Source organism: Montipora capricornis, chromosome 4, assembly GCF_036669925.1.
Source record: "Montipora capricornis isolate CH-2021 chromosome 4, ASM3666992v2, whole genome shotgun sequence".
In the NCBI taxonomy this organism is placed as follows: domain Eukaryota; kingdom Metazoa; phylum Cnidaria; class Anthozoa; order Scleractinia; family Acroporidae; genus Montipora; species Montipora capricornis.
Genome location: NC_090886.1, coordinates 6,875,220 through 6,887,719, shown reverse-complemented (window position 1 = coordinate 6,887,719; position 12,500 = coordinate 6,875,220). Strand labels below are relative to the sequence as shown.

The window sequence follows — 12,500 nt, the reverse complement described above, 5'->3', positions numbered from 1 at the left end:
ATGGGACGCTAGTCCATCGCTCCGCTTAGTCTCCAAAAAAACTATTTGTCTTACCGTTCACGGTCTCGTAAACGTTTTCAACCTTGCTCCCAGGGTCTCTCTTCTCTGCCTCCTTTGTAGGTGAGGAGACAAAATGTTTTCTTTTCTTATGTGTAAGTTCCATTGTTGGTCAAGAAAAAGGCCCGCGCAGAGGCCTGTTTTCTGTTTTGTGCGTTATCCAGTCATAGCTTCTCTGTATTCTCGACCTTGGAGTTTTAATTAACCGGTTTGGCCATTTGCAAAAAAATTAAAAAAACAAAACAAAAAACAAAACAAAACAAAATGGTTTATTTGTACCGCACGTAAAGAGGGATACAGGAAATAAGAGAATCAAGAGGTCACCTGATGAGCTCCTGAAGAGAAACGAATGTTTTTTTTTCCCTTCCGGAACATAAAGCTGTCCCAACAGACGAGCGACAGCAACATCTTCAGGTTAATTGTCTGAGACGTGATTACATTACGTAACCTTTCTACAAATGAGCAAAAAATAAAATACAAATAAAGTAAAAACGGCTTTTTAGGTTTCTCGTAATAACCATTTTCGCTAATTGAAGAGCCTCTTGAATCTTTTAGTGTTTTGTCTTTGCCGCGACAAATACACGCAATTATTTTATACCGTTTCTCTGGTGCTCAGGTCCTGAACAGTTGCAAAATCCTCCTGGCAAATCAGCAGTAGATCAGTTTGCGCGAGAGCAGTGATTCCAGTATTGAGTCCTTTTATGACTTTCTCATTGTTTCTAATGAAGGCGACCTCTCTTATGAAACTAAATAATTTGGTGTCCTTATTTTTGATGCGCAATATAAAGGAAGAGTACTTAACAATAGAACCTCAGTAAAACAAGAATTTTACGTTACCAATTATTACTGGCATCTTGATTTCATTTACCGGCGGAGTTGGTGACATCCAAAATCCATTAGCCGAAAAGACAACACAGACAAGAGTCATTAGATGTAGTTCACTTCTTATCAGCATTTTGGAGGGACGAAAGTGATAGCCTTTGTCTCGTGGTCAGTTTATAAAATAACACGTTCAATGACGTACTTAATGAAAAAAGTTATCCAGTCATAGACCAGAGCCATTCCACTTCAGTTGTTAAGAACCGCGAGAGAAATTGCACTACTCGACCTTAGCTCTCGCGTTACACAAGTTCTGTATGAACACTTGACCCCTGGAGTGTTTTGTCTTGCAATATTTCGGCAGGACTGTTCACGATTCAAGCAGAGTATTGCTTGTCATTCAAGTCAATTGCATAGAGGGCGGTGTCTGGTATTTATTTCTGAAACCTTATTTGTCAATCATTTCACCGGTTGCAGATGGTTTCATTCTGAATGTGCTTTTATTTGTAACAAAGAAAAAATGAGTGTTAAGATCATTTCAGGCACTTGGGTGGAGAAAGCTAAGCACCGTGAGAGTAATTAAAGTGTCTTGTCTAAGAACACAACACAATGTTCCCCGGAGTCAAGCACACATTATAACCATGAGGTGGGCGCGCCTCCCACAAAAATTCTTTTTTTGAATATTGTTAAAGTAAAATTACACAAGCAAATCATGTATGTAAATACAAAGTAAATCAGGAAGAGTAAATTGTCTTAAGTACTCTATTTTTGTTAGAGTCAAAAAACAATAGAATGACTTAGTACGTACATCATCTTTTAATAAAGGACAAAAAATTATAAATAACCTCAAGATTCTCCTTTTCACGATAATTTAAATATGAATAAATTATTACTATTATTATTATAATTATTTCAATTCAACTAAGTTGACTAATTTTGAGCACTAACTCGAACAATGGAAGGCCTTTGCTGCCTTTGCAAAACCTTAAAGGAGTGCGTATGCACATTTCAGACAACATGGTAAGAAAGTGGACTCCAAAACATGGTCAGCTGCAAGCGAGAAAGAAAATGAATTCTTTAGAAGTTTGGAGCTATTCTTTTTACAAGACAAATACGTAAGTTAAAAGTGAAACTAGACGTGTAACCCATTTGAAAATTCTTACCGTTGAGTCAATGATCCTGCCATAAACATGTTGACAGCAAAAAGAGATTAACCAAGTACTTCATGTTCTGCTTGTCCAACACAAGTTAGAAAGCTGGCAAAGAGTTGTTCATTTTAATTGTGGTTTCCCCATGATGTAGCTTCACTGGTTTAGCAGGCTTCAAAAAGCACATTCTCTCTGCCGACAGCACTTCCTCCAACCACAGTCAACTCGTCCCAGCTACACTATAATTATGCACATCAGAACACCTTTTCACTGCAAAAGATTATAAATTTCAGTAGTTACTAACATATGCTTTTCCTTATAATAATTTTTCTACATGTATTTAGTTTAGGGTTGGAAGAGACAGGGGCAACATTAAAATCCCAAATTCAAGGTTAACTTAACCTTGAGGATTTAAAAAAGCGGACTCTAATTTAAATTAAACATTGTCATCTCCAATCGAAAAAAAATTAATTCCCCTGAAGTTTAAACTGGTTCTTCTTAGGCTCTGAAGTTTGACCAGTTTCAAACTTCATCCAACAACTTCCAACAAGTCGCAACAACAAGCCACAACACACAACATGGTGTGCAAACGCTCGCAACATGTTGGGCCCAACATTGTTGCGTCTTGTTCGCCAACAATGTTGCGAGCATTTGCACGGGCCAATACAGGACAACACGTAAGTTAAAAGCCAAAACTTGACATATAACCCGTTTGAAAATTCTTACTGTTGAGTCAATGATCCTGCCATAAACATGTTGACAGCAAAAACAGATGAACCAAGTACTTATAACTCCTGCTTGTCCGCTTGTTTTTGACTTCAAATTGACTGGGAGCCACCATCTTGGATAATTGTGACAATTAATGTTACTAAATGTTAATATTAATTCTATTAGACTAATGTTATTAAGGTGATTCCCTAGTATTGCACTGCGCATCCTGTTCTGCGCATAACACAGCGTAGGCCACGTTCGTATTAAGGCATGGCAAAGAGGCTTTATGGTCAAATTTCACGGCTCAGTTCTGTTTTCTTTGTGTCACAAGTCTAAACGGATATTTCTAAACTAAACGATGTTTGAATTTAACCATAGACTCGCAGCCATGTGTGAATATTGATATATCGAACGTGGCCAATAACATTTCAAAATGGCGACCTTTCCAGCTGGAAACCCCGCTAGAAAGAAGAAGAATGGCCGTTTTCAGAGCACAGCAGTAAAGAGCAAAACAAGAAACCTTTTAGACTCTCGCAAAACAAAAAGTAGAGTGATAGCTTTGATGATGCTAAAGAACATTTCAGTCCAACAGTGAAAGTGAAACCTTGCTATCGGGGAGACGTGTTGTCGAGGGGTCAAGCTTGGTTTGCTTTCGTAAACGAGGTTGGTGACCTATCCTTTTTTTGGCATAATTTTATTCTCTTACTCATCACCTTAGTGCTGTAAAAAGTTTAAAAAATTTACGTCAAAAAAGTTACAGGAAAGCCATCACTCATGGACACAAAATTGTCTCCTCGAGATCACGCACCCGAAGAATATTTGTAGTCAGTGCCTTTTCAAGACGTGTGCCTGTGCCATAGAACGGGTGTCTGGAAAACCCGAATAGCGAATAGCGAACAGTCGCGAATACCGAACAGCGAATAGTCACGAATAGTGACGAATAGTAACAAATAGTGGCAAATATGGGTGGAGGGGGGCGGGGGGGGGAGGGGGGGGGGATTGTGACGAAATGACGAAAATTTGGTACCCAGTACTTCCTGGTCAACCGCGCAGCAACGTTGGATGGGATTTTCCCGCTAAAAAAGCAGAGATGTGTCGGCGAAGGACAGCTTGAGCCCTGAGAAGAAAAGGTAATAAATGCACTGAAATCCTGTTACTTATTTGGATAATTAATTAACGCAACGGTTATCAGAGTAGCTCGTTTGTCTCTTTAATCACAAACCACTTGCCTCACATTTTGATTTTATTCCTTTTTACAGAACGTGTCTCGCCAGATCGGACAGCACAGATGAGGATGGTGAAATGTGAGTATCTAAAATTTATGTTCGGGCGCCACTGTGCAAGGAGATGATCATGAGCTTGATGTATTAATGAAAGTGATTTATATTTTTGCATTTTGACGTTTGTTCTTCTTTAGAGTGTTTGTAAAAGCATGTACGAAACTCTCTTTCGATGACAGGTGAGCAATACAATTCACCTGTTTTGTTATTTAAACAATTACGTCAAAGCTGTGCTTCCTGTTCTGCAAAACGTAGCCTGAACCGATAGAACAAACTTGTCCTTGATAGATGAAGTCGCAATGATTAAATGAGTAACTTGAGGAAGTTATATCTCGTGAACGAGCTCGGTGACCTATTTATTTAATTGCACATTTCGAGTCACCATAATGTAGGGAACAATCGAGAAAAGTTTAAGGAAAATCTTACAACATCTTCTATTACTAAGGAATCACCTTAAGTGTTATTAACGACACAACTGAATTATTTAAGACGGCTGCGCCCAGTAAAGTTGTAAGTGATTCTAAGAATTCGTTTTCCTGATGCAAACGCTCATTAAAACAGTTTTTCCCATGGCTTAAATTAATTTCGAGTCAATCCTGCCATGAACGCATTTACTGCAACAAGAGATGAACCAAGTACTTCACTACTGCCTTGATGCTGCCAGTTCTGCTCATCCGCACATGTCAAAAAGCTCGTAGAGAGTTGCTTATGTAAATTTTGAAGTCCTATGATCTTGCGTCACTGGTTAAGCAATGATAATAGGTGACGTTAACAATATCTCCTCTACACTGAGTCGAAAATACTATATCCAGATGGGGAAAAAAGGCTTTTCCCTCTTCCTTATGATTTTTCTACATGTTCTTATTTCAGAGTGGGAAGAGACAAGGCGGTATCAAAATTCCAATAATAAGGTTAAGTTAACCTTAATGTACCCAGGAAGTGTTCTCTAAAACTTCCAAACATTGGTCAGCTCCAAACAATAAGGACATCAATACATCAGAAGTTTCAACTTGTTCTTTTTATAAGGCAAATACACGAGTTACCTTCTTGAGGTCAAGACCGAAACTCAAGATTAATTAACTGTGAGTTCCCACGATGTAGCTTCACTGGTCACTGCAGCTTCAAAAAGGAACAGGAGACAAGAAGTTTGGAACAAGACACCAGTGAAAGTAATCATGTGGAGAGAGAGAGAGAGAGAGAGAGAGAGAGAGAGAGAGAGAGAGTTAGATTTACGTCAGTACTTGCTACCAAAGTTAGGTATTTGCTACGGTAACAAATACTGACTGGTAGGTATTTGCTACTTGAATGAGTATTTGCTACGGTAGCAAATACGGAAATGAGTATTTGCTACCGTACCAAATACGGTGGGTAGGTATTTGCGACGTGACAGTAGGTATTTGCTACATAAAATAGGTATTTGCTACCGTAGCAAATACGTACATTAGGTTTTTGCATTAAGTGGTTGTTGGTATCTTTCGTCATATTGTTAATGTAGCATATTCAGCTAGTGGTTATCTCTTGATACCATGGAAAAGACATTTCTTTGAGCTTTAAAATCAACATCTGTTGTCTTTTTTGAAAAAAAAAATGGGACAACGAAATCTTCCCATACAGCGTTACCCCATAAGAAGAAACAATCTCTTACATGGTGTAACATTTAACAAAAATCAATAGACCAGTCTTAAAGAAACGACAGTTTTTTGAATATATCTCTCTTTTTTCAGAAATAGAATGTTTTGAAAATCTTTGATTTAACTTGCTATGAAAAGAAGAAAAACGATTGCTGTCCGAAAACGGAGATATAAACGAATGAAGTTGCAAAATAAGGGGGTTACAAGGTCCTTATTTACGCAGGCGCAAAGTTTGTCACCTGCTCAATCGAGTCCGCATGTGCATAGAATTAGGGAGACAGATTAAAGTAATCAAACAATCGTTTGTTTAAAAGCTGTGTGCATAGAAGACAAATAGCGAAATCAGTGGTAACGTCCATAATTTGCGGTCACCTATTTTAATTCATGAGCTGACGCGAGCAGCTTCAATAGTGCATTTACTTACATGAAGCAAAGTGGCGTGAAACAAGGCTGTGTTCTCGCTCCAATACTATTCGGCACCTTCTTATCTCTGCTGCTGCCCTACGCTTTCGATCAGACTGAAGACGGAAGCACCATCCACGCAAGGAGTGACGTGAGCCTTTTCAACCTTGCTCGCCTGCACGCGAACACCAGAGTGCGCAAAGTTCTGCTTCGGGGATGCTGTTCGCGGATGATGCTGCCTTCACTGCACACACCGAGGAGGCCTTACAACGACTAATCAGTGCTTTGCATACGCATATCACGAAGTTCGGCCTCACAATCACTCTCAACAAAACAAACATCCTGGGGCAAGATATCAGCAGAGCTCCTTGCATCCTACTCGGTGACAACACCCTCGAGGTTGCAGAGGATTTAACCTAGCTTGGCTTCATCATCTCCAGCAGCGCCTCTCTGTACACCGAGCTGAACACCCGGATCGACAAGGCAGCATCAACAAGGGCCCGCCTAACCAAGAGACTCTGGGAGAACTCCATGCTTTTTAATAATGCATTTTAATACATATTAATGATCTCCCTGGATGTCTTCTGCATACCAAAGCACACATGTATGCCGATGACACCACGATATATGCATCCTCTCTATCCACTGCTAAACTATATGCCAAGGTAAATAATGACCTAACTCGCGTTAGGGACTGGCTTTTTGCAAATAAGTTAAGCTTAAATGTTACTAACACGGAGTATATGTTTTTAACAAGTACCTTCAAATTATCTAACTTAGGAAGAGACTATCCAATTAAGATTGGCAACAATTATGTTAAGAACGGTGCCTACTAATTCAAAGGTATTTTTGCGCGGTTTACTGAATATGCGGGAAAAGCACATCTTAACAAATGTTATTGAAATCCAAAAAGAAAATTGAGGGTAACCACGCATTTTTCGAAGATAATCAATCAACAATGTTTGTAAAAAGCTTTAAAATACAAAGCAATATATGGCGTTCTTTTACAAATTGAAGCTTAATTATCTCTGAAAAATGCTTGGTTACTTCCAATTTTCTTTTTGGATACCAAGATCACTTGCTAAGTTCTGGTTTCTCCGCATACTTTTAAACCGCGCAAAAATATCCCTGCATTAATAAAGACCACCTATAGGAAATTCGAGTATCTCGAGATGCGCAGAACATATGCGCAATAACAATGGTAGGCACCATCCTTAAAAGAAACAAGCAAACAAACAACAAAATATTTAGTAATTCACTTAGATGAAAATCATGAATGGAACGAGCATGTTGACAAACTTTGATCAAAAGTAAATCGATCCTTCCGTGGTCTAAAACAGGCACGTGTATGTATGTACCATTAGATGTTCTAAATACAATTTACAAATCTCTTATCCATTCTGTGTTCGACAACTGTGACATTGTTTGGACAATTTAGACCAGGGAATGGTCACTAGTATCCAGAAAAATCGTGCTGCACGCATAATAACCTTTCAAGGTTATGATGTTCGTTCAGCACAAATACGAAAACAACTAAACTGGGAAGAGCTTGCCTCAAGGCGTCAAAGGCATTTAAGCCTATTAATGTATGATGCAGTGAATGGAAATGTACCTAGTTACTTAAGCGACCTTTTCTCGGATGCCTGCGAGAACAACCCTTATAAATCTAAGCTAAGAAATACGGAATATAATGTTGTATTGGACCTAGTTCCAAAAACAGAATATTATAAAGGATCTTTCTTATACAGAGGAGGAATGCTGTGGAATTCATTACCAACTGGCATAAAAGCGTCCGAATCTAAAGCTATCTTTAAAAGTAAACTGGCTAGTAGGCAGGCAAACTGTTGATTATATTTTACTTTTTTTATTTTTTGTACATACCCCCGGTATTTTTATTGTAGTTTTACACTATTTACTTCTGTTTCCATACGGCTTTACATATTTGCATATGTTTAGTGTAGTTGTACAGTATTTACTTCCGTTTCTATACGGCTTTCGTGTAAAGAAGTTGTGTAACTCACCGCGCACCGGTGGCTCAGTTGGTTGAGCACCGGGCTGTCACGCGGGAGGTCGTGAGTTCAACTCCGGCCGGACCAACACTCAGGGTCTTTCAATAACTGAGGAGAAAGTGCTGCCTTTGTAATTACTTCTGCAAATGGTTAGACACTCTAGTCTTCTCGGATAAGGACGATAAGCCGGAGGTCCCGTCTCACAACCCTTCAATGTTCATAATCCTGTGGGACGTAAAAGAACCCGCACACTTGTCGCAGAGAGTAGGGCATGTAGTTCCCAGTGTTGTGGTCTGTCTTCTGTGGTGTATCATGGTTGGGAGGGTAAATGCTCGGAGATATTAGCTACTTCAAGCTACTCTAAAAATCTGAGGGTAAATAAAGATATATGTGATATGATATATAATGTATAATGAAATTACCGTATTCTGAGCACACTGCTTTGCTGCAGTGAGGCATGAACTTTGTACACCTACTAAGAGTACATACTCAATGCCTTCCATCTGCGCCGTGTTAAGAGAATCCTTGGCATCACCCGACTGCAATGTATCCCAAACAAAGAAGTACTGGCAAAATCAAGAACACCAAGCATTGTTTGCCCTCCTCTCTTAGGGACATCTACACTGGCTTGGCCATTCATCTGCATGCAGGATGGCCGAATCCCAGAAGACATCCTTTAAGGCGAGCTCGCGTCAGGCTCCAGACCTACTTGCAGGCCAATGCTTCAATTCAAGGACTTTTGTAAACGAGATCTCAGGGCTGGCAACATCAACCCAGCTGACCTGGAAGCCATAGCCGCAGACCAAGATGCCTAGAAGCTTACCGTCAAGACCAGTGTCAAAGTGTGAGAGAGAAGGAGAGGGCACCAGTATGAAGAGAAGAGTGAGCACAGGCGACAGCAGAATCAGCGCCACGAGTCATGAGTTTTCGCAGCTGTGAGCTTACTCAGTTTTTAGTCCTTCCCATGCTGTTTTGTACCCGATTTGGCTGGGTGTTAGATTACCAATAAGGCCCATGTAGGCCAGTGTGTGCTCATGTGGGCCAGTGTGTGCCCATGTGGGCTAGCTAGTGTAGGGTCATGTACGTTAGTGTATGCCCATGCACACTAATGTGCCATTCCTAGGATAGTGTTAACCATGGTAAACCACAATATGATTTCCACACCACGTGTCCACCCACAGCAGGAGTTGCAACTGTTCAAAAGACTAAACCTCAGCGAGACAGATGGATGCTATTAAACCTTACCTGGTGCATGTACATTGCCTGTCAATATTTTAAAATGTATTAATTAAGTATAGCGCGAAATAGCGTCCAATTTCTCGTTCTACATAGCTGATGAAGTGCAAGTCTAGAAGTCTCAAATTCTGGCAATTTACGTAAGATTGAGGAAGTAATAGTTTTATTTTTCAACAACTGATGACAAAGCTATAGGTTTCGGTGATCGCTACCATGACCATATTTGGACAGTGCCACAAGGTAAGGAATTAGCGTGAAAACGGATATACTTAAGTCCTTTATTTGCCACTTTTTCCGCATGATTATATAATATTCTTGATGTGGTATAAAAATAAAGCTGACATTAGTCCACTCCGGCTGTCATCAAGTTATGGACCTCTGCAATGCAGGTGCAATGCTGTTATTTTACTAAGCGAGTGTGTTGTCGCACAGGGCTTCAGATCCACGATCGGAAGATTTACGTGGAATTCGAAATGAACAGGGAAGATAACTTTATACAAACGTTTCTTTTGTTATTCAAATGAGCCAACCACAGAAACAAAGGACCCTAGGTATCGTCAACGATATCTTCGCTATGTACCTGCCATTTGAGACATAGTATGGTTGTTTGTTTCAACACCCACCCCTTTGGGAATTTCAATTCACCTTCAAACCCAGGAGCCCATGACTAAGAGCCTCCCTATGCACTATATCCTTGAGTCAACCTTTGCTCATATCTTTCTATTTTTAAAAGTAACACGTCACCAGGAGACTCACATTTACATCAATTTGCGTACATTATTTTTTGCTTATTGTCTTTGTTCGACAATAACTTTATTCTGATTGGCCATCATCTAAACAGTGCGTGCAGAGCCGAAGAACTCGTGGCGTTCTACGCACAAAGGTTCATTCAGAGGGCTTGCATGGGAGAGGCATGCTCCGACTCGTTGGCTCCCCTCAAGCCTTAATTTATAAGAAGGGCGTGTTTGATTGACCCTATTCCGGAATATGAATACGTTGAGTAATGATTAAAACGGTATGTTTGGCGCGTTTCGAAGCAACAAGGATAATAAAAATATGTTTAAAATAGCATTTTAGCAGATATTTGACAATTTTAACATGAATCTCCGTAAAAACGAAGGATTTCTAACTTATATTCCATGTATTCCTATTCCAGAATACGGTCAATCGAACACACCCTAAGTTTCGTCTTTATGATATCCTAAACATTCATAAAGAGTAGCGGGTAATGGATATTTACTGGAAAAAAAGCTTCTTCATCTGCTTTTCACTTAAAATGAACTAGAAGTTCTCACCTTATATGCAGACAAACCAGCATGAAGACTAAAGAGTGCCATTTCCTTATCAACTTAGTTCGAGGGGGGAGGGGTGGGGAATGATGGTATTTGCGAAAAACAGGTTTTTGGCGAAACATTCCACAAAATACCACAAAGGGTTATGCAGATGGTTTGGACCAGTTTTATTTAATATGTTTTCAGCCTACTTTTAGAAAAAATCGCTTGTAAGAATTTTTAATGCCAAAAACGTGATTTTTGTCCATTTTTCGGCCAAAAAAGGATGAAATAAGGCTTAAAAACAGGTTCTATGTTTAGGCAGGTTGCTTTAAAACAAGTGCGATCTTGTGAACTGTTTCTATCTTCGCTATCAAGTCTATTATTTACGTTATTTATGTTCGCGAGAAAAAAATTACAGCTAAGTTGGGTATTTGCGACCAAAAACGGGTATTTGCTACATAATAGTTTTTGGAGATAAATTACCTGAAATTTCATTGGCTACCAAATAATTGGCTCGGAAAAGTTCCTCTCAATAAGCGCTGAAGTTTCCAAAAGAAAAAATATGTATAACGTTGCTTTTAGGGGATTTAAAGGGCAAAATTTTTCCAGGAATCTCAAAAAAATCTTAGGGTTTGAAGTGCTGTCGAATATATACCTTCAAGCAACACTTAAGATGGAAAAATAAGATGGAAAGACACGAAAAATAAACCTAATCCAGAGGGGTTGAGCAGAGATGTTCTTTAACTTGGAGACCTTTGAAATACGATTTAACTGAGAAATTTTACGGAATTTTTGACTGATGTGCCAAGCATTCAGTATTTGCTACCTTCTTTGGGTTTGAAACCAAATATCATGATAACTATAATATTGATATTCGTTTTTAACTAATATACTGTTCGTTTTCAGTTAGAGCTTCCACTCTTTTGAAGTCATAGGGCTTGAAGTAGTTTTATTATTTTTTTAAAGTTCTAGAGAAATAGGGTAGATAATACGGACTGATGAATCTAAAGAGAGAGAGAGAGAGAGAGAGAGAGAGAGAGAGAGAGAGAGAGAGAGAGAGAGAGAGAGAGAGAGAGAGAGAGAGAGAGAGAGAGAGAGAGAGAGAGAGGCGTCAGTGAAGTGCTTTAGATTTAGAATATTTAAGTTCAAATTTTTAAGTTCTCCCTTAATTCGTAATTAGTTCTATGTTTTGAAAACAAGTTAGTGATACTGTCAGGTACGTACCAAATCATAGTAGGCGTGATAAGCAATGCAATTCATTTTTCATCCAATCGTTCCCACGTTTTCCCGAACATTAGGGCTGTCCCTAAGTTGCTCCAATTTTCTCAAAAAGTTGCTCCAATTTTCCAAAAAAGTTGCTCAAAAGTTGCTCCAAAATTCTAAAAGTTGCTCAAAAGTTGCTTTCAATTTTTTGGTGTAAGAGATTGATTTACAACTCAATTTGTAAAGTACGTTGTGTTGAAGTGCGCTTGCAATCCCAGTTTCAGAAGAAGCCGCTGAAGCAATATGGCGTGCCGTGAACGGAGTATCAATTTTTTCGATTACCTTGTAATATTCAGGTCATTCAGACATTATTTTACAGGGAACGGAAAGGTGAGTTATATACTAGCTACCATTTCCGATTGATTTTGTAATATAAAGATATAAAACAAAAGTTGTGTCGTGATGTTCTTTACTTATCGGACAAAACAAGAGGCGTCAGTTGGCGACCACTTCTAAAAATTTAGTCGCCAGCGCTCAATTTTTAGTCGCATTGGCGACCAGTGAGTCGCAATTTCGAGCCCTGATCAATATGGTAAGACTGAGTCTCTCTCAACCCAACCACGTGATTGTATTCGAACAAAACAAACTTTGCTAATATGCTTATTAAGGATATAAAGTTTCTCTGACATAAACGAGTGTTTGTGGTATAAAGCCATGTTTTTTCAATATT

At 39.1% G+C, this 12,500-nt stretch overlaps 1 protein-coding gene and 3 pseudogenes across 1 annotated transcript in view; 1 reads left to right on the top strand and 3 right to left on the bottom strand.

Moving 5' to 3' along the window:
• Positions 1-1,012, bottom strand: part of LOC138046025 (phosphatidylcholine-sterol acyltransferase-like) — a 10,410-nt pseudogene extending 9,398 nt beyond the window's left edge.
• The window catches only part of LOC138045415 (uncharacterized), a 30,595-nt pseudogene extending 28,215 nt beyond the window's left edge, over positions 1-2,380 (bottom strand).
• LOC138045417 (tetratricopeptide repeat protein 28-like) overlaps positions 1-12,500 on the top strand; it is a 48,227-nt gene that overhangs the window by 15,161 nt on the left and 20,566 nt on the right. The window lies entirely within an intron of this gene.
• Positions 12,223-12,500, bottom strand: part of LOC138044433 (uncharacterized) — a 2,233-nt pseudogene continuing 1,955 nt past the window's right edge.